Raw genomic sequence first — 23383 nt, 5'->3', positions numbered from 1 at the left:
GTTTTGAAAATGCTTTTATGAATAAAATTCCCATTTGTTAAAGATAATTTAATTTTCATTAGTTACTCCCTGGCAACTACCTCCACGCTCACGTAGTGTGAGTAAATGTGTGAATGTTCTTGATGAATCGCTAGTAAATAAAGTAAACTCTTTATGAATAGATTTTGAAAGTAAATTCCTGCAGCGGAAACATGCCCCAGGCAATACGACATCTCTACACTGTAGAAGGCACCGAGCTAACAGTCACAAGATGACCAAGAGTGAAGGGACTATTCGAAGCTGACAACCAATGAGCTGCCAGAAGTTTAAGACCAGAGGATAATGCCTGAACCTAACAGACTCGGTTGATCAACACCAAACCAGTCCTGATGTTGTTGGAACTCACCGACCTCTCCTGCCGCCGCTGTCATGCCTGTCGGAAAGGAAACAATAACTTCCGGTGAAATTTGGACCGGATAGAACAAGACATCCTTTACGTCCGCAAGCAACTCAGGAACAGTGCCTTGTCTGTTCATATTACGAATGCGCAACAGGCCTAATCCTGGACATTCTTCGGCCGCCATGACAACCTGAAACATACAGCTAAACAGTCACGTGGCCAAAACGAAATATTACTAAATTATAAAACAAGTACAACTATAATTCCATCAGTTACTCAATGAGTAGTAGCAAGAACGCTAACCACGCTCTGCTACCAGTAATTAACCACTGATTTACTTTCAAAATCTTTTCTTAAAGAATTAACTTCATTTACTAGCGATTCATCGAGAACATTAAAACATTTAATCACACTAGGTGAGCGTGGAAGTAGTTGCCAGGGAGTAACAAAAAATGGTTCAAATGGCTCTGAGCACTATGGGACTTAACATCTATGGTCATCAGTCCCCTAGAACTTAGAACTACTTAAACCTAACTAACCTAAGGACAGCACACAACACCCAGCCATCACGAGGTAGAGAAAATCCCTGACCCCGCCGGGAATCGAACCCGGGAACCCGGGCGTGGGAAGCAAGAACGCTACCGCACGACCACGAGATGCGGGCAGGGAGTAACAAATGAAAATGAAATTACCTTTAACAAATGGGAATTTTATTCATAAAAGCAATTCTAAAACAGATTTAAGATTTATAAGCAGAAAAGCACCCTCGCAATATAAAGTTACAATTTTATTTAGAGGCAGAGAAAACAATATTGACAGTATGAGCCTCCAGACTGAGAAGCGTGCCGCTCCCTTTCAACACGGCCGTTGTCACGACCGTTCACAACAACCTCTGAAAGACTACACTGGTGCAAATCTGCAACACACCAGATTACTTTAAACTACAGATTTTAAGAACTCACACAAACACATTAACTATGCAACCCGTAAGAGGGGTGGATGTGGTACAAACAATCACACTCAGAAATTATTGGCCACGGAAAGTGCAATTTGTTTTTAAAAGGACTCTTACGGTGGAAGGGAGGGAACCTTATGAAAATGACTATTTAAGTAACCCATGAAATTCAGACTTATATAAAATGTACAACATGCTCTACATTACACACATCCCGCCTCACAAGATGATAGGCAAGGTAAAAACATATTTCAGGAATTTGGCCTTTACACATTAAATCTATAAATTCGTTAACAACGAATCCGACAAACATGATAGAGGCAGCTAGTAACGTACGGCAGACCGACAGACAGACACTAACAGCCTAACAAATGCGGACGAGAGACAGACGACAAAACTGGGGACGAGGGACTGACAAAGAACACAAGTAGAATTTAACAAGTAAATGAAACAACATGTCACGAAGCACTTAACTTCTAAAGAACTGCGATGTCTAGCGAAGACCTGGCGCAGCACGCCCAAAACGGTCTCGCGAACCGTCCGCTGCCAGCCGCTTCAACGGACGCAGGAAGTCGCGCCGATCTTCCGTCTCACGGCGTCGCAGCTCGCACCGGCCAGACCGACGTCGTGGGTTGACTCCTGTTGCTCTCGTGTCGACCACGAAGCCATTACCCCCTTCTACACTGCGCGGTTCACTGGACTGACGTGAGGACCTCACATGCGCCGACGGCCAAGACGGACATGTCATCTTGTGTCCCAGTGCGCGACCGACCAAACTATCGATCCAAGCGCCATTGCCCATTGCCTGAACAAACTCGAGCAGACTGACGGCCGAACACATACTAGCACTCCGGACGACAAACCGGCATTGACTCCCGCTGACTGACCCAGACTCACTCCGTCTGACCAACTGCCCAGACTCCCCGCGACTGACTGACCGACTGGCGAGCTCATAGCGCCCTTAAATGCACCTGAACTGGCAACGTTTCCCCTTTCCCACAAGAGGGAGGGACCAAAGCTGAGATTGCCACAGCGGCGCCACCGCCAGAAACGGAGGGCGACTGCTTCACACTACGCGCTTCGGCGAACTCTTCAAAACTTCAATTTTTACTACGGCTCTCCATCAGTCTGGGATATTTTCTTGCTAATAGGTGGAGGAGAAGTCATAGGTTCATAGTTAGTATCTCTCAGTGACATATCCCGTCATTATTCCATATTTCCCTGTTTTTTTCTGAGCATCAAGCGCAGTTCCATATCTTATAAATGAACACAAGTTGTAAAAAATAGAACGCTTAACTCTTTTTAGCTACCACTCAGTATATTCTGAAATAGGTTTCACAGTCAATATATTCCCTTGCATTAACACTGGATTTCTACTCTTGTGCTTTTTGTTCCACTCAGAATCCATGCTGAATTACCTCAATTATCTCTCTATGGAACAACGTACATTACCCCCTGATGTGTTAAGTCATGTGATGAAACGTTTTCGTTTTTCTACTTTCTTCGAAATATTCCATGTCTCGTCGACTTGTGGATTCGTATTGACTGGATAATTTTAGTGCGTCACTCACAGCACGTTTCTTTCGAATGTTCTCCTTGCAGAGTTGTTCTCACTTCAGTCAGGCCTTTGTCGTATCTTTATGTATATTACGAGACAGTGTCTTAAGCTTATGTTGTAGTCACGGGTACTATGTATTTAGCAGTCCATTGCCTATCATGGTTTTGGTACTCCCTTCTTTGCCACTTAGCCACACTTGTTGAGTAAGGATATTTTGTTTACAAATATTTCTTAACGGTCTCTTGACTGGCTGAAGTCTCTGGAAGCTTACATCTTGTCTGCGACGCCACGAATGAAACATGGCGGTCTCTGTCTGTTTCGCTTAAGCAATGGCGGAAAAAACACCAGAGTTAACGTAACTACCCCATGACTTATCCATTAGAGAAATTAGTTCTTCAGTAGAATAACAATCATGTTGTCACATGCTTAGGAAAACAGAAATTCATCGCACCTCAGTTCAGGAACGGTGACATTACGCAGAGGAAAACTAAATTTTCTGTGTAGCTTCTAGAGCAATATCAAGAGAAATAGGAAGACTTATGACACCACATTGAGAATAAGATACCTATAGCACACCTAAAGTGGAACGATTCTGAGTAGTATGTCTATGCTCGTTCTGGAAAACTTTAAAGACGTAAATATGCAGCGATTACGCGTACGCTAAACACACACACACACACACACACACACACGCACACACACATACACACACAATCAACCACCAACAAGGTTCGGTTTAAGCATCACGGAGGTAGTTCATTCCGTGTACCAAGTCCTGTGTACCACGATTGATCAAGTCTTTCTCTATCCTTCGACCTTACCAGAGCATCTGAGAAACCAGCCGTAATAACACACACACACACACACACACACACAAAATGTTTACAATTGGAGTTTTCTCTGTGATCAAATATACTTTGATTTGTTTCTTTAAAGGTCTTTAAAGGATAACAGAAATAAGAGGAAAACACAAAAATAGTTTCAACCGAGAATGTTTACTTACTCAGTTGATATGAACATATAAAATTTCTAATTTATTAGTCTGTGCTTTATTTTCAAAGATTATTCTTAATAATTCATTTTATTTACTAGCGATTTATCAATAACATTAACACATTTAATCACACTATGTAAGCATGATAGTAGCTTCCAGGGAGTAACTGATGAAATGATAACAAAATTCGTTTTAACAAATGGGAATTTTATTCACTTTAATAGTGCCTATAAGCATTTTTTTAAAGAAACAGATTTAAAATTGTAATTTAGAGAGCACCCTCTAAATATCAATGTTACAATTTATTCAAAGGCAGAATGAAACAAGTTTAGACTGTATGAGCTTTTGGGCCGAGAACCTTGCCGCTGCCTTTTGACCTGGCCGTAGTTACGGCCCTCACAACAGCCTCTGATAGACTACACTGGTGCAAATCTGCAACACTCCAGATAACTTTCAACTAAGAGTTTTAACAATTTACACAAGCACACAGACTACACACCCCACCGTAGGAGGGACGGAAATGGTGGAAAACACAAACAATTAAAATAGTAACCTTGTCACCGAAGGTGCAACTTGATTTTAACTTCTAAGAATAGTGTTACAGTGAAAGGGTGGCAACTTTATTTACTAAAATGATCATTTACATAAAAGCCCATGAAATGCAATCTTATATAAAAGTCTACAAGGTTAGCCAAACAATAGTTTAGATGCTCTACAGTACACAGATACCGCCTCTCAAGATCATAGGCAATAATATCAAAGTTTCCAAAGATCAAAACATATTTCAGGTATTAGGCCGTTACACTCCAAGCAATAAATTCGTTAACACACGAGATCCGACAAACATGATAGAGGCAAATACTAACTTACGGTAGATTGATAGGGAGATTACCGAACAACCCGAACCGCAGGTTTCTCTAACCGGCGCCTACTCCACAAGGGAAAAACGGACCACTCAATTTATAAACAACCACCTTTCCTCGGGTGGGCAAACGGAGAAGAATAGTGGAACGACCCCAAAGCAAAACGGCTGCTGACCTCACCAAGAAAACAAGTACAATTTAACAAGAGCAAATCAAACAACATAAGCTGCGATATCCCGAGAAGACCTGGCGCACCACCCCCATATCACTCTCCAGAACCCTCCGCTGCAAGCCGCTTCAACGGACGCAGGAATGCTCGCCGATCTTCCGTCTCACGGCACCGCAACTCGCACCAGCCAGACTGATGTCGTGGATTGACCCCTGTTGCTCTCGTGTCGACCGCGAAGTCACTACCCCTCGCTAAATGCCACGACCCGCTGGACTTAGGTGGCGACCCACGTGCGCCGACGCTCAAGATGGACAAGTCATTTTGTGTCTCAGTGCGCGACCGACCAACCGATCGATCCAACTGCCAATGACCATTGCCTGGGTAAACTCGAGCAGACTGGTGGCTTAACGCGCAGACTCAGATGCAGGAACTGAGCCCCGATCGGGCGACTACTCGCTGAATTCTCCTACTGGCGGAGTGGAAAGACTCTCATTTTGCCCGCTTTAAAGGTTGATCCGAACGACAGACATACTGGCACTCCGAACGACAGACAGACACTAACTGTCTAAAACAAATGCGGACGAGAGACGGACTAGCAAGCTGGGAACAAGAGACTGACTCAGACTGACCCCCTTGTGAGCTCGTAGCGCCCCTTAAATGCACGTGAATAAGCACCCTTTCCCCTTTCCCAACAGAGGGAGACACCAAAGCTGCGATTGCCACAGCGGCGCCACCGCCAGAAACGGAGGGCGACTCCTTCACACTACGCGCTGCGGCGCTCTTTAAAACAGCAATTTTTACCACGGCTCATTTATGTCAAGCAAAAATTGGAGCTTCTCGCAGTTCTTCCTCTACTGAAATAATTTCATTGTTGTGTGAGTTGTTGCCAGCAGGTTTTGATGCAAGGAGAAAACCTATTCGTTCAACAAGTTCGTCTGGTTTATTCCAGTGAATGTAGTCAACATGTGATTTGTTTGAGTAGTCTTTCGAGTCAATTTCTTCTTCTTCTTTGTTTCCTCCAGGTGCAGAGGGCATTTTCTTTCCTGTATATATTTCACTTATGACTTTCGCTGTTTTACCAATTTTACATTCCTCAGCACTGTCATCATCATAATCATAATCATCGTCATCATCACTACCATCTTCCTCGTTGCCATTATTATCCTCTTCATGGTCGTCTTCAGCAGAAGTTAGGGAAGCCTTTGCTGCTGCTGCAGTACGCCCTTTTTCAGCCTGAAGTATTCCAAAATAATGGTTCTATGATACATGTATACTTATATCCTTTGTTTGTGTTTACAGGCTTGAAGGAGAGGTATTGTTCTCTAAAGGCATTGGTTGCCTTCAGAATTTTTGCATAATTTTGAAGATCGCGGTTCGTGTAATTCTTAGGCTTGATTTTGAACAATAAATTGTATAACCCTCTAGTTCCAGGATATCTTACGTTGTGAATTATTCAGTCATTTTCATCAACATGCACTGGTGAGTTTCCAATCATCCATCCACTTGAAAACGGATCAAATCTGAAGCCGCAGACGGTATCACAGGTTTTGTCTACAGGTTTATTAAAATACGAAGCTAACAGTCGACCAGCAGTTTCTGCTATTCGTGGCTCCGCTAATTTTCTGCTACTTTTCATTTCTTTATTCATATCAAAAACCATCATATTTTCCTTTTAATGTCAGAGCTGTTGATATTGTCTTGGCATCTAGCTGCAGTAGCAGCAAAATTGCTATTGTTTTCTTTCGGAAATCGGTATATCAGTTCTTTTAGTGGTTGTGAGATGGGTTTAAAGGTTTTTTCTAGCACAGATTTGGTTTCAGTTTTTCTTTTATGGAGAGATAGCATCTTTCTTCGGATATTCTGTCGAGCTTTAGCAATCTGCTTTTTAAGATTAAAGTTTCGTTTAATCGAATCTTGCAGCATGTATTTAACTCAAAACTGTCCACTCCTGATTCCTTACTTCCTTCTCCTTCACTTAGAGGTTTCAAGTATGTGCTTATCTCATGCTGCCTATGCACATCGTCGATGATTGGTGAGATAATTTTACACACCTCTTCTATACGTCCCTTGAATCGAAGACTGTCAATGGCTGCCTCTTGCCAGCAAATCCCTATACGAGCCTCTGTGTATACCGAAAATTCCCAATCGTTTAAAATGTGCACTGTGGTACATAGTTGATATGGAAAGTGCACTTTCTTTTTTCTCACCTTCTCCATTTCCTATTTTTTTTAGGTCTTTAATGCTACCGCGTAAGCTGTGCACTCTTTGACGTCTGTCAGGAATCTGAGGAGTATGATGGTGATGATGATAATGATAATGTAAATAATAATCTGTAATGATCAAGCTGTTGCTTTAAAGACAATAATTAAATTTAAACAATAATTATCAAAGTTTACATGACAGCGACCATTATTTAATTCATCATCTTAGCTAATAACAAGAAAATCGTGGACATTCCCATTCCATGCTCATTTACACATTTCGAGAAATTCATTGAATGTCATGTCAGGATTAACGTGATCACTGAAGACATATTTTAAATTAGGCTCATCATGCTTAAAGAGAAGAATAACGTTAGCATTGTCTCTATTTAACTGTCTAGGAATTTTGCTGTATGTCTGGCACAAATAGAAACTGCCTATACAGTAATGGCGACCCATCCAAAAGTAAGCTTTCATGTGATCTTGTTCGTCACAGGCAATGTGATCGAAAATAAAAATCGGAAGTGGTCGGGCTTGATCTGGTGGTATTACATTTTCCTTACTGGAAAATTTAAAGTAGCCAATATCATGCAAATTTTTAAAAATTTGTTCCTAATATTTATATTTGTATTGTTTTAGCGATTTGGAAAATATGTACTCGTTTTTAAATTTGAGAGTTTTTCCACAATTGGAAGGACCTACAGTAATTCATCTAATCATATCAGGAAATATATCACCGTGCCTACGATCTTGCCTTTGTAGTTCATTTCTGTGTTCAGCAATAGGTTTGACAGGAAGTTGCATGTTTCCTGAATTGCATCTTTAACTACACTAAGGACTCTTCATCTCTTACAATTGCTATTATAATCGAGCACTCTACACCTAGAGCAACGATTGTCGTTATCTCAAACTTAAAATATTGTGTCACATGCAGGATTCGAACTCTCGCTCTCTTTCGAGGGAAGCAAAGCTTAAATCTAGCGCCTTAGAACGCTCGGCCTAACTGACAGATATGTTACAATTACTTTTATAATAGAGCATTCTGGGCGGCAAAGACCAGCTCGAGCTATGAAAAAGCATCACATCAACAACAAGAACAACAACAAAAAGAATAAGAGGAGGAGCACAAGAAACGTGGTGGTTCCCTTCTTAACCGCATCGTTAATAAACGACCTGTCGAACTTCACATACCTGGATACTCCTACTGTGGTCCTGGCACAAAGTTAGAGGAAAGGCTCAAAAGCGGTGATGCCGGTATCAATCCACTAGATGAGGCGTGTAAAGAACACGACATAGATTATGCAACTCATCCAGACAGTTTACCTGACAGACATCGAGCAGACTGAATTCTGGGTAGAAAAGCGTGGAGCAGAGTAAAAGAAAGAGTCGCTAATTTGAAGGGAAAGTTAGCAGCCCTAACAGTGACTGGAACAATGAAAGCTAAAACTAAAATGGGAATGGGTTTGAAGAAAAGTTCAGGACGAAAGAGAGGTGGTAATACACTGAACAAAGTAATTAAAACTGTTCGAAGTGGTCCTAAGTACTTGAAGCCTGATGACCGTTGTGAGAGCGGCTCGTAAAATTGCTTCACAGGTTGCTCCGACGAAAGCTATGGGGAAATTACTAGACAGAGTATGTGCCATACCCATTCCCAAAACAGGTGGAATATTACCTCTAATTCCAATATTTGCTGCTCTATCAGCGCTTGGAGGACTAGCCGGTGGCGCTGCCAGAATTTCTAAAGCTGTAAATGATGTAAAGAGTGCTCGGAATTAGCTGAGATGCTACGGCAAATCAAGTACTCGAGGCGATTGCCTTGCGTGAAGGGAAAGGTCTATATTTGGGACCATATAAGGAAAACGCTTTAGGACTTTATCTAAGAAGTGTAAATGAAACGAAATAAAAAGTTTCGCTAAGCAACATTTCTACAAGACTGCTTACCAACATTGATTTATATCACTATGCTGAAAAGCTGAAGATAGCTCACTTTAGAGGTATCTTTATGAGCGACACTTTACTTTCTAGACCTATCAGATATGAGTGTACTGTTCTTCAGCCTGATGATGAACCTGGTTCGCATTGGGTAGCTTACAAAAAAAAAGGTAATATTGTCTACTATTTCGATGGCTTTGGTAATTTACCACCTACTCCAGAAATAGTATGATACTTGAAAAATTCTGTCATACAATATAATTATAATCCATTTCAATCATTTAACAGTCAGAGATGTGGTCATTTGTGTTTAAAGTTTCTGATTTTTAAAATAAAATGACCCATCTTGCAACTGACAGTTGCAGTCTCACAATGGATATTGAGAATGGCGTAACGTTAAGTTTGACAGATAAAGAATCGAATCTAACTACCGTTTTTAATCCTGCGTTAAATTTATCACAACATCTTTACGAAATTGCTCTACTAAATCTCTTTACGTACAATTCCATTCCAAACATTACATCGGTAAATAATTTCTACTTCTCCAACTACATAGGTAATGTAGAAATTTTGGATAAAGTTAACTTGAAGCATGGAACATGTGAACTCGATGATATTTTTACAACGTTGTCAAGAGAAACTGCTACATACAATTTCGAAAATGACAATGCCAATTCAACGAAAAAGAAAAGGATTCTAGTATTGGTAAAAATTAGTTACAATAAAACGCTAGGTCGATGTCAAATAATAAAGAGCAATGTGGCAGTAGACCTCAAAATCTATCATAACATAGGTTCAGTTTTAGGTTTTGCAGAAACTGTGATTGCTAAAACTACCTTGAAGACTGCAGAACATCCAGTTAATATTCAGAATGTTAACGTCTTAAGCGTTGACTGTAACATCTCGGGTGCATCATTTCACAATGGTGAACCTATACACAATTTGCATCAGTTTTGGCCCACAGTTTCACCGGGATATAAGATTGTGGAGACACCAAACTCGCCTATTTACAAGCCAGTAGTTGCAAGATACATATCAGAATTAAGTGTAGCAATAAGAGATCAAGACAGAAAGCTTGTCGATTTTGACGGTGAAAACGTAACTGTTCGACTACACTTACGAAAAATACGGTAAAAAAATGGGAACTATATAGAAACAACGTGTTCACCTAACCTAAGATACCAGATAATTTGACACTGTAAAGTATAACAAGAAACGAAAAGCAAAGAAAAGGAAAGTTAAAAATGTTTTAACTCCTCATAAAAGACAAATACTATCATCACTGGGATACAGAGTGCTACAAATACGGACACCATCGTCTACTAGGTCTCATTCGAGTGTTTCTTTCTTCCACAGTGAACTACAACAACAACAACAACAAAAACAACAACAGACAGGGCAAGATAATTAAGAGAAAAAATACTCGTCGACGACTCTGTTACTCGCCTTCAGTATCATAGGTATAAACCTTTTGGTCAACCTGCTTTTGCTCCATATTTTTCATTGTCTGTTTGCATCAAGATGAAACACTGAAACCTTCCATAGTTGACATGAAGATTGAAATAGAAACAAAAAAACCATTTCCAAAAAATACAATAGCTTACTGCCTGTTCATTCATGATTCGATAAAAGAAACGACCCCATCAACCAATCAAGTCACAGAGCGTACTCAGATATAAAAACAGTGTTGAGTAAGACCTCCACTTCATTTTCTAACATTCCATCACTTCAGTAGTTGCGGGAGACGGAAACAAAAGTAAATGAAAATGAATAAAGTTGTGATAGTTGATGCTAAATCACACAAACATTCAGTGAGGGTGTTAGTTGCTAATTTAAGTGTTGGAAATGAATCTGTGCTACAAGCTGGGAACACTGAAGTCTTTTTCAGTGCATTATACCCTTTATTTCACTCATTGCTAAAAGAGAACATTGATTGTAAAACACTGGTGATTTCAAAAAATCTACTCTGCCCAAATGTCCTAAGTATTCTGGAACTAATTCTACCTGAACATATTGAAATACTGCAATTGGAAGACTACGGATTCGACTGTACTCCTGCTGCTGTTGCTGCCGAAGATGATGATAATAGTTACTTTTTCTTCCACTGGATTGGCTGGCTCTGAGCACTATAGGACTTAACATCTGAGGTCATCAGTCCCCTAGAACGTAGAACTATTTAAACCTAACTAACCTAAGAACATCACACACATCCATGCCCAAGGCAGGATTCGAACCAGCGACTGTAGCGGTCATGTGGTTCCAGACTGAAGCACCTAGAACCGCACGGCCACTCACGCCTCCACTGGATTAAATAGATAAATGTTTGTGAACTGCTTTGTGGAATTTATAAGAAACTTATAGAAGAACAGTATAAATATTTGAATGCTATTGACTATTACTAGTTCCCTAAACAATTTTTACTTTCTTTATTTGATATTTCATGTAACTTCCATAGGTTATCACAAATGTTTCAGAATGATGTTTTTATTTCTAAGTATCCATATCGTTATAAGCATTATGATCTGGAGGAGTGTTGTCAGTTAGATGGTCCACCTCCTATAAAGATGTATCACAGAGGTTGCTTACTGGAATTTTTAGATGAAATAAAGTAAAATAAATCTATTACATATCTTTATTGTGACACCATGTATGTATTATAGACATATAATTTTTCACACAATAAATCAGTTACAAAATGCTTTTAATATTTTCACTTCTTCCACAGTAAAAATGCTAGTTGTATACAATATTTAAAGTTCACACAATAAAAAGAAAAATCATTCAGGCATCATTAACATTTTTTTTCAGTTGATAGTGACCCCAAGGTAATGTACTGATCTTATCTGAAAGTATAAAACGTTTATCATCGTCTGCTGACAAACATACCTTTGTTGTTTAATAGTAGAAACTACATGACACTTGGACTGAATTACAAAATGTTCAGCTGATTAGACTTTTGAATTCAATATACATTGTCAATAATCACCAATGCTTAATTCCTTAACAGAGGACTCTTTTACCCCCTTTGCCCTGCGCATTACACGTTGTGAACCAGTCGGAAGTGCATACATTTCAGCTTGAAGACCAATAAATTCAGTTATAGTTTCACCATGTAACTCGTCTTTCAATTATCCTACCACCTTTTTGTTAACAAGGGGAATTTATATTCATTTTCTTCAGGAAACCCTGAAGTGTCAAACCATTTAGCTACATTACTTCTGATGGTTTAGTAGGTATTTACAGTTTTAATGTGATAAATTACTCTACCAGTGGCAGTATAACATAGCTTTACATGCTTTTCTGGAAACATATTTATTATATATCCCTAGTGAAAGTCTATTAGAAGTGTCTTTGAAATATCTAAAATTACCATTCCAACTGCTAACGGTTTATCAGACACTACATTAAATTTTTTCAGTTCCATACCAAATAAATTTTCTTTAAATACAATGCTCCTTTTAAAATTAGGTCTTGCCAATTAATGCTGATACTCCATATGTAACTTTCCATGATGACGCTGGTCTTATATCAATCATTTTTCATACATTCTGCATGGTTTTACCGAAGACACTATTAGTCATGAGTTTCAAGTAATTCTTTTCAAATTCATTGTTTGCCTTCATACGCTTATCTGCATTAATGTTTATATAAGGTTCCATCCATGACGCTTGTTTGAATGACCATATTCTATGAATCTTTTTCAGTATCAGTTTATGCTGCAAACACTTTTATAGATTTCTATAGCGTATTACATAATTCTTCTTATCATACATAGTAGAAATTAATTTTTTTTGTTTTTCGAGCACTAAGTTTACTGCTGACATGGCTAGTTGGTGGTACCCTCTTCTCAGAGCATAATGGTAAGTCAGAATGTAGATCGTGAATACTTTCAGGATATTCAAGATCTACTTCCAGTATGTACCCTGTATCTGAATCTTTAGGTACATCTACTACGACAAAACTTTCGACTCTCTCTGGAGAGAGCCATTCAGTATTGGATACAGGCAAATGTTGCGACATTGCCCAGCGGTATAAACTGTTAACATCGAGATATATGATATAACATTCATTAGTATTCTCATCATAGCCTGACATGAACCTTTTCGTTTGAAACCGCATGTCGACACGAACAGAGAACAATTCCATCTCTAATACCACTCAATAAACTGAAGTTGCTCTGTCAGTAATAAGCTGTAATTCAACTTTAGTGATTTTCATTAAAGCGTCCCATGCGATACCAGGCGAGGTAATATAATGTGCTGGGTCTAGTTCATATGTTTCACAGCAAAGACTGCGAAAGTTTTCAAACACATCAACAAGGAGTAGAACATAAATTTTTTGAGTATAAATCGGAATATCCTCCAAGTGTCTTACAATTAAATGTATTCCAAACATTACACGCTCTTTGGTACTCTGCATCTATTATCGTTTCACCTGTTAAGAGACTTTTATAATTTTCGACTGAGGGCAAACGATCTCCGTGTAATACATAGTCAACATTCACATACTCATACGGAAAAATCCCCTTCTGATTGACAAGACAGAATTCGTGAATGTTTGGGAAATATGACTTCATTATTGTGAATTGATGTGGTTTGAAATATGATGCACATTTTTCAAGAGGAAACGTCAGGAAATTTAGTGAATCGATAAATCGGAAATTCATGTTGCAGACACGGTCTTTGTGGGTTACTGGAATCCTTTTAGTAAAAGCTTTCTATTTTTCCATATACGAGGGTAAAAGTGATACACGACCTTGATTTTATTTAAATATTCTGTTATCATCACCGGTCTCTGTTTGTTCACAAATGTTTGTGATCAAGAAATGTCCATCATAATTGGTTAGATTGTGGGATACAACTGGCATGGTAGAGGAAGGTCTGTAGTTAACATTGCAGGCAGGATGAGCCGCACCTCAGTATTCACCGGTGAAATGACAATGACCTCTGTGTTTAACACTGTGTTTCTCGAACGGTTTATTGGAAATATGACAAATCTTTGACGATTGAAACACCGATTCTTCTTCAGAGCTCATTTTTTTGTTTATTTTGTGATAAAAGGAAGTCTTGCATAATGTCGGTGATTTCATAGAGCTGATATATAAGCCATTTTACCGATTCACTGCCTTTGAACGATTTAAACTGGGCATATCTCTGATCATAACTGCGGTGTATATAGTATGCAATACTAAATGGTTTATGGATATGTACCGAATCGGAATATGAAGAAGAGTCAGGATTACGACTGCACCCGGCATCTGGTTGCAAGATACATTCCATATCAGCATAAATAACAAACGGCATTTTCAGTTTATTTCGAAATTTTGTAAATTTAACAATCTAATTATTATCATCAGGCATGATACTGGTGACTGGTTTAAACTGTGTGCAGTCAACTAAAAGTAGATCTAATCTTTCCTGAGAATTAAAATAACAGAGACAGCGCTCACACACGAAATTGGAATTAAGGTTTGCAGTAATACTACTTCGTGCAAGTCTTGACAAGTTTTTTTATATAATAGAAGTGATATGTATCTGTACCAACAACCTGCGACATTAATAGATTTACATCTTTTTCGTGATGGTACTTTGTTACATATAACGGTACCACTTGGGAATCTTTATGTCTTTCCAACGTCTTACTCCTACTCTTTCGCCTCGTTCTTTCCGCACCTCCTTCCACCTCATTCTCCTCATCCTCCACATTTTCTTCTTTACCTACTACCATCCACTCATTATCAGAATACATCATACCATACACATTAACTGAGACGGTTACATTCTGCTTTTCGAATATGTGGACTTGTTTCAGTTCTGTAGGAAACGGTATGTTTTCAAAGTTTAATTTACCCACATGTGGGAAATAGGCAGATACACGATGTGCGTTTTTATTTACAGGATACAGGGCAGCGAGAATTGACCACTTGAAATAGGCATTGCCATTTGACTGAATGTTTATTACTGCATCTTTATCAGCAATCAATTTTGGTAATTTTGTGTATAGTCCTGCGTAGAAACCTTTATTCTCATTAACATTTACAAGCAGTTAAATTATTTTTAGTAATGTCCAACCGGAATCTCTTGCTTGAAATCCCTCCAGTTTTTTAATATTGTGTTTCTAACATTATTCGAATGCCACTCATTGCTGATTTCGAACGAAAATAAATTTACATTCTTTGTATTAATGTTCATCTCTTGTACTTCATCTGATTTAGGCAAGAGAAACTCAAAGACGAGTGAAAAATTAATTTTAAGAGCCATGTTGATTTTACACAGTCTGCTGTCAAAGACAGGGAAACAAGCATCTAAAAAGTATCCAGGATCCTTAAATCCAATTTTGTTAGTTATATCTCCTGTACATATCCGATTCTTAAAACACATTCTGTGGAAACTCATTCTAAATCATTGGTTTCCTGATTTAATTTAATGCGCTTAGGTGGTGGTGGTTCACCCATTAAACACATTCACTCTGTATCACAATATCATCAATAGAAAATAAGAAATTTTTACAATTTGAATAAATGAAGGAAACGTCGCGTCCTCCTAGCCAAGTTTTTAAACAAGCTGCTCCGTTCACAAATTCAAACTGGCAATGAATTGCGTTATTAGGACAAACTGTGTATAATACAAAAGTATTGTTTTGATGTAACTGTCAACTAGGTTGTAAAAGTAGCTTACAAATAGTTCTGAGTATTATACACATTCATATTTATCATACACTTCAAATGCATCGAAACATTCACCTTCTTAGAAAACCTCTTTCTTCAGCAATTGTATAATTTTAGCGTTTACTTCAGAACACGCATTTGTATTATCACAGAAATCTACTATTTTAATTGAGAATACTAATGTGTTGCGAGACAGAAATTCTAACCCACATTTATCCTTTTTTTTTTTTAGTGAACGTAAATCAATTTTCTTAATCTCTCCATGTTTAGATAATTTGCGAATAGGAATGGACCTTGTTAGTGCTATAAAATTCACAAAATTAAAACAACATATGTTAGTAATCACAGGACATTCTCAAAATCTATCACATCCATGCTATTCTGCTTACCATGGTAGATCATAACGACGTGTCCAGAGTTCAGGAGTCCCAGTTCTTCTTCCGTGAGGGCAGAAAAGCCCGACGGGAGGTATATCTTCACGTCATTCAGGTAAACGGTAATTGCCGCTCCAAGCTTGGTTGTTCTTCGTCTCGCACTCAAGACACAGAGCAGTTAGATTTTGGTGAGAGATGCGTATGTGTGCGCGTGTCCGAAGGCAGTGCGAAGCAACAGCAAACACCAGCAGAAGAAGAAGAGTGACCCGCGCTCAGCAGCAGCAGCAGCAGCAGCAGCTGTCGTGTCCTGATATAGGTGGGAGAGGAAGAAAAGGGGTTCTGAAAAGTTGTGTGGGCGGGCACTATTTTTCCCACTTAAAGCCAGTCTGCTGCAGGTGCCTTCCAATCACAGTTTAGTTAAATCCCCTCTACTGCTCCTAAGGCGGGGATGTTAAAGCAGTTGCACAAACTAAGTTCGTATTTGGTATCAACATAGTTCGATCTGAGTCGAAACAAGGCCCCGGGAGTAGACAACATTCCATTAGAACTACTGACGGCCTTGAGAGAGTCATTCCTGGCAAAACTCTACCATCTTGTGAGCAACATGTATGAGACAGGCGAAATTCCCTCAGACTTCAAGAAGAATGTAATAAGTCCAATCCCAAAGAAAGCAGGTGTTGACAGATGTGAAAATTACCGAACTATCAGTTTAATAAGTCACAGCTGCAAAATACTAACGCGAATTCTTTACAGACGAATGGAAAAACTAGTAGAAGCCGACCTCGGGGAAGATCAGTTTGGAGTCCGTAGAAATGTTGGAACACGTGAGGCAATACTGACGCTAAGACTTATCTTAGAAGAAAGATTAAGGAAAGGCAAACTTACGTTTCTAGCATTTGTAGACGTAGAGAAAGCTTTTGACAATGTTGACAGGAATACTCTCTTCCAAATTCTGAAGGTTGCATGAGTAAATTGCAGGGAGCGAGAGGCTATTTACAATTTGCACAGAAACCAGATGGCAGTTATAAGAATCGAGGGACACGAAAGGGAATCAGTGGTTGGGAAGGGAGTGAGACAGGGTTGAAGCCGCTCCCCGATGTTATTCAATCTGTATATTGAGCAAGCAGTATAGGAAACAAAAGAAAGGTTCGGACTATGTATTAAAATCCATGGAGAGGAAATAAAAACTTTGAGGTCCGCCGATGACATTGTAATTCTGTCAGAGACAGCAAAGGACTTGGAAGAGCAGTTGAACGGAATGGACAGTGTTTTGAAACGAGGGTATAAGATGAACATCAACAAAAGCAAAACGAGGAAATGGAATGTAGTCGAATTAAGTCGGGTGATGCTGAGAGAATTGGATTAGGAAATGAGACACTTAAAGTATTAAAGGAGTTTTGCTTTTTTGGGAGCAAAATAACTGATGATTGTCGAAGTAGAGAGGATATAAAGTGTAGACTGGCAATGGCAAGAAAAGCGTTTCTGAAGAAGAGAAATTTGTTAACATCGAGTATAGGTTTAAATGTCAGGAAATCGCCTCTGAAAGTATGGAGTGTAGCCATGTATGGAAGTGAAACATGGGCGATAACTAGTTTGGACAAGAAGAGAATAGAAGCTTTCGAAATGTGGTGCTACAGAGGACTGCTGAAGATTAGATGGGTGGATCGCATAACTAATGAGGAGGTATTGGATATTGGGGAGAAGAGGAGTTTGTGGCACAACTTGACCAGAAGAAGGGATCGGTTGGTAGGACATGTTCTAAGGCATCAAGGGATCACCAATTTGGAGGGCAGCATGGAGGGTAAAAATCGTAGGGGGAGACCAAGAGATGAATATACTAAGCAGATTCAGAAGGATGTAGGCTGCAGTAGGTACTGGGAGATGAAGAAGCTTTCCCAGGATAGGGTAGCATGGAGAGCTGCATCAAACCAGTCTCAGGACTGAAGACCACAACAACAACAACATTGTTCATCTGAAAGCTAAACGTAACTGCTGTGTCAAATAAGGCTTGCCACATTATTGTTATACGTCATTTAGCCCTGCCCTCGGGCTCCTCGGAGTAGGGACTGTTAGGTCAACAGTTTTTTTGCGTTGTCGCTCTCTTTCTACCCTATTGAGTCTACTGACGTTGCTGCTCTCAGATCTGGTATCAAGCTGGCTTTATACGCTAATACTTGCCTGCTGGTTACAAAGTTCTACGGTGACAACCTACCACAGTGTCTAGATGACATATGAGGTTACATGTTAATTCCTTGAAGAGTAACTAGCGCCCTGGGACCGCGTTTGTGGCGTCTGCATTTACGCAAGGCTCTCCCCTTACTGTTTACTTCATGTAACGATGTCTCTCCTCGTTTCGTCTGCCCTCAGCATCGTCTCTGCTTCCGCGCCTTGGAGCGCCTGTCCTCCTTTCCCACAGCTTCACGATAACACTACAGTAGCAAGGAATAATCAACATATTACACAGCACTCTCCCATAAATGAAGAACTTAGAGGGATCACACGGTCAGGTTTTATACTATTCATATGAGTGCAAAAATTTTGCATGGAGAGAGAGAGAGAGAGAGAGAGAGAGAGAGAGATGGAGATATGACGCTGCCTCCACTTGTTACTCACCATACCTATAAAATGACATGTTGTCAGAGAATTTCTATCAGTGCACACAAATCTGTCGTGAACACCGTTCTTTGCTGGTTCAGTTATATAAACATTTATTATACTTTTTCCTGCTTACGACCCAGTCAGCAAAGGATTTCCAGGTAGGACTTTTTCCTATTTTCTTTACAATCTCAATATCGTATGTGCCATTGTGTTACAATCAACACTAAATGATGTTTTGTTATGCACAATGAAAGTGGCTTTCTTAGATCTGCAAGGCTTCAAGGATGACTCTAATAGTTTCATCCCGAAACAAGCTGCTGCCATCCTCCTCGACGGCACACAAGTCAATGCGGAAGCGTATGTGACAATTGCACAGCTTATGTCATTTAACAGCGTATCAGAAAAAACCCAAAAAATGAACTCGTGGTTAACACACAATCACCACCATCAACAGTGGCGGATGGATGGAGTGGCGCTCCATACGGCGAAAAACACGTTGTGGGAACTTTGAATATCGTGTGATTACATAATGGTAATGGGGCAAGAAAACGTTGAATGGGCAGCGACTTTACGTGATGTAGAGCATGGGAGAGTACTAAATATGCTAACAATAGACTTTCCATCACTTAAACTTCTGAAAAAAGAATGTAATATTTCTACCCAACAGTGTTTAGCAAATACTAATGTAAGACTTATTATGAAATTGTATTTGGGAAATAAGAAAATTTCCTCTAGAATACAGTTATCTGTTTGTTAATTTTATTCCCCTCTGACCCCTCTATTTTTTTCCTAACCCAATAGCTCATATATTAAACATTTTATCACAGTTCTCTTAGTACAAAAGCATTTTATGTTCAATAAACAACAAGTTAAGGAGTAAGAGAGAGAGAGAGAGAGAGAGAGAGAGAGAGAGAGAGAGAGAGATGCAAGCTGCAATTACTGATGAACTTCATCGTCCTGCTCGTCGAACATATCCTAGACGAGCAGTTATCACAAAAGAACTTGATGACCTTCATCAAGCAGATTTAGATGACATGATTGCATATTCAAAATGGAATTCTGGCTATAAATATTTATTAATAGTAATTGATGTTTATTCCAAATATTCATAAGTTGCTGCTCTGAAGACTAAACCTGGCGATGCAGTTGCAAATGCACTTAAAAATATATACACAAAAAGCAAGCGGATTCCAGTAAATGTAAAAACCGATCTAGGAAAAGAATTCTACATTTCTAGTTTTAAGAAATTAATCCGCCACCTCAGAATTAATCATTACTCAACCATTTCAAATATGAAAGCTTCAGTAGTCGAACGCATTAACAGAACTCTCAAAAACCTTATGTTCAGGTAATTTATTTCTCAGGGTTCTTACAAATGGTTGATAATGTACACGGATTAGTAAAGCAGTATAATCACACAAAACACAGGACAATTAAAACACAGCCAGTGGACGTAAACGATAATAGTCTTCTATCTACCGTCCACAATAAAATCCAAGAACGTATCTCCTCGAAGATTACAAGTCTCAGCCCATAGCTGGAGCTTTCTACGCTGCAGAGCTACAGATAACTAAATATCCATCAACATATCTTGTTGAATAAATCATACGCAAAAAAGGAAACAAAGCTTTGGTAAAATGGCAGTGAATCACACAACAGCTGGATTAATTTGAAGGAGAAAAATAAATAATCACAGTCAATGCTCAGTTATAACACGTAGAATATGCTGATTCACATGTGTTTATGTGTGTGTGTGTGTGTGTGTGTGTGTGTGTGTGTGTGTGTGTGTTATTACGGCTAGTTTCTCAGATGCTCTGGTAAAGTCGAAGGATAGTGACAGTCTTGATCAATCGTGGTACACAGAACGTGGTACACAGGACGAACTATCTCCATGATACTCAGCCGAACTATCTTGGTGGTTGACTGTGTGTGTGTGTGTGTGTGTGTGTGTGTGTGAGTGTGTGTGTGTGTGTGTGTGTGTGTGTGTGTGTGTGTGTGTGTGTCCTTTGAAGAGCTTTAAAGAAACAAATCAAAGTACCGGGTGATCACAGAGTCAGTATAAATTTGAAAACTGAATAAATCACGGAATAATTTGGATTGAGAGGTACAAATTGACACCCGTGTTTGGAATGAGTTGGGGTTTATTAGAGCCAAAAAAATACAAAAGTTCAAAAATGTCTGACAGATGGCGCTTCATCTGATCAGAATAGCAATAATTAGCGTAACAAAGTAAGACAAAGAAAAGATGATCTTCTTTGCAGGAAATACTCAATATGTCCACCATCATTCCTCAACAATAGCTGTAGTCGAGGAATGATGTTGTCAACAGCACTCTAAAGCTTGTCCGGAGTTGTGGTGAGGCATTGGCGTCGAATGTTGTCTTTCAGCATCCCTAGAGATGTCGGTCGATCACGATACACTTGCGACTTCAGGTAGCCCCAAAGCCAATAATCGCATGGACTGAGGTCTGGGGACCTGGGAGGCCAAGCATGACGAAAGTGGCGTCTGAGCACAAGATCATCACCAAGCGACGCGCGCAAGAGGTCATTCACGCGTCTTGCAATATAGGGAGGAGCGCCATCCTGCATAAACATCGTACGTTCTAGCAGGTGTTTATCAGCCAGGCTGGGGATGACGCAATTCTTTAACATATCGGCGTACCTCTCGAAATTCATGGTAGCAGTTACTTAGGTTTTGCTGTCCAGCGCCGTCTGTCGGACATTTTGTGAATTTTTTTTTGGTTCTAATAAAACCCCATGTCATTCCAAGCATGTGTGTCAATTTTTACCTCTCTATCTACATTATTCCGTTGTTTATTAAGTTTTCAAATTGATACTGACTTTTTGATCACCCGGTATATTTGATCACAAAGAAAACTGTAATTGTAAACATTGTATATATATATATATATATATATATATATATATATATATATATATATATATATATATATACACACACGTGTGTGTGTACGTAACCGACTCATCTGGACTGCTGCCCCGACCTTGCGCAACGGCCAGGGGGCGATGACTCAAATGGGCACGGTGCCGTAGCGTACGCATAATCGCTGCGTATATACGTCTTCAAAGTGTTCCAGAACGAACATATACTAATATTCTGACGTGATAAAATAACTACCTATGTCAAATCCTTAGGTTGTCGGATCGCCGTGACGACTGACGTCACCCGATAACATTCAAGTTCTTATATAGTTGTGAGATGAAACTGGTGTAGAGTCTCTTGGGAAACCTTTTAAAAGTTTCATTGTTTACAACCTGAGAACTTTTCTGGGTACAAAACAACAGCTACAGGATGATAGTTTAAAAGAACTAGGCGAACTTCAACAGCTTGCTTTACCAGATAATGACGGGGAAATTTCTGAGTTTCTTTTTATCGCGTGTTGAAAACAATACAAATAGCAATACAGCAAAGAATAACCATAATTCAATGCAAATGGACACGAAGTAAATCTGTCTGTTGTTCTGTACGTGTTGCCGCTGAAAAACTGGAGTGGGCCTGGGTTTTTTTTAAGTACTGCGATTCAGAGCCAGTATAATCGTTCACGGGATGTCGGCCAATTAAGTGCGCAGGCAATTGGGCAAGTCAAATAAGGGGAACGCTTGCTATATGGAACTACAGTATATCATTTCCCTCATTGATGAGGCACTTCATCAAACACAATCCAGCGCACAGACATTTCTCTGGTCAGCTCGCAGCCGTTAGAAACACAATTACGCTGTCACTGAAAATGTTTACCAGCAAGAATAAACATGCCACGTTCTGCAAAATGCTAACCACACGATTGAGTGAATAATTAGATGTCGCAATTGGGAATAATTTTTCTTATAATTGGGCAGTAATTTTGCCTCTGTTGGCATTATAGTATCGAAGTAATTTAGAGAAATGGACGTGTGGATTGCATTATATGTGGCTGCCATTTGTGCTACGTTAAGTTGCGTAGGGGTAATGAATACAGAAAATTCTTACCAGAGTGCGGATAAAATGGGTACAGAATCAATCGTTTAAAATTTACACCATATTCGACACAATTTTCTTCTGCTTCAGTAGCCCACTGCCGCAAAAATTCGTTTCATTATTCCAGCCAAATGAGAAGCCACATAGCTGAAATAATTGGTCGGCCACAGGAACATGTGAGATAACAAGAGTTTAATGTGGGTGTCGGGTATCAATAGATGTAAAACAATATCTGACCAGAAGTATTTTTACAAGTGAGTCTCTGAGGCACTTTGTCCTGTACCCTTTCCGTTGGATTTTGTTGAGTATCATGATTTCAAAACCCAGCTGTAGTAAAGAAACAGTAAATTCAAATTCACGTTGCATAATAATGATTAATGTTTTCTATCTTTCTGTTAATTCACCTCAACATTAAGGAGCCAACAAAAGACAGATTTCTTTTTCACTTCTGACGAATTTATGCCTCCACATCACAAGGACGCTGAACCGTTTCAAAATCATTTCTCATCTAAAAACATAAAACCTTCTGGAAACATGTCTGATCGTGGATTATGTAACTTAGTGAACGAAAGCCTAAAGGCACATTTTAGATGCTGAAGTTAAAAATTTCTGGAATTCGATATCTCAAATTTTATGTTGTTGTAGTCCTGGTTTCTGATATCACCAACACCCTCTGTGTTCAAAACAGAAGATACACCTTTAGTCATTTTAACTGAAT

Source organism: Schistocerca americana, chromosome 1 (assembly GCF_021461395.2).
Source record: "Schistocerca americana isolate TAMUIC-IGC-003095 chromosome 1, iqSchAmer2.1, whole genome shotgun sequence".
NCBI classification, from domain to species: Eukaryota; Metazoa; Arthropoda; class Insecta; order Orthoptera; family Acrididae; genus Schistocerca; species Schistocerca americana.
The sequence above is the reverse complement of the archived record's forward strand: the minus strand, read 5'-3'. Positions refer to the sequence as shown.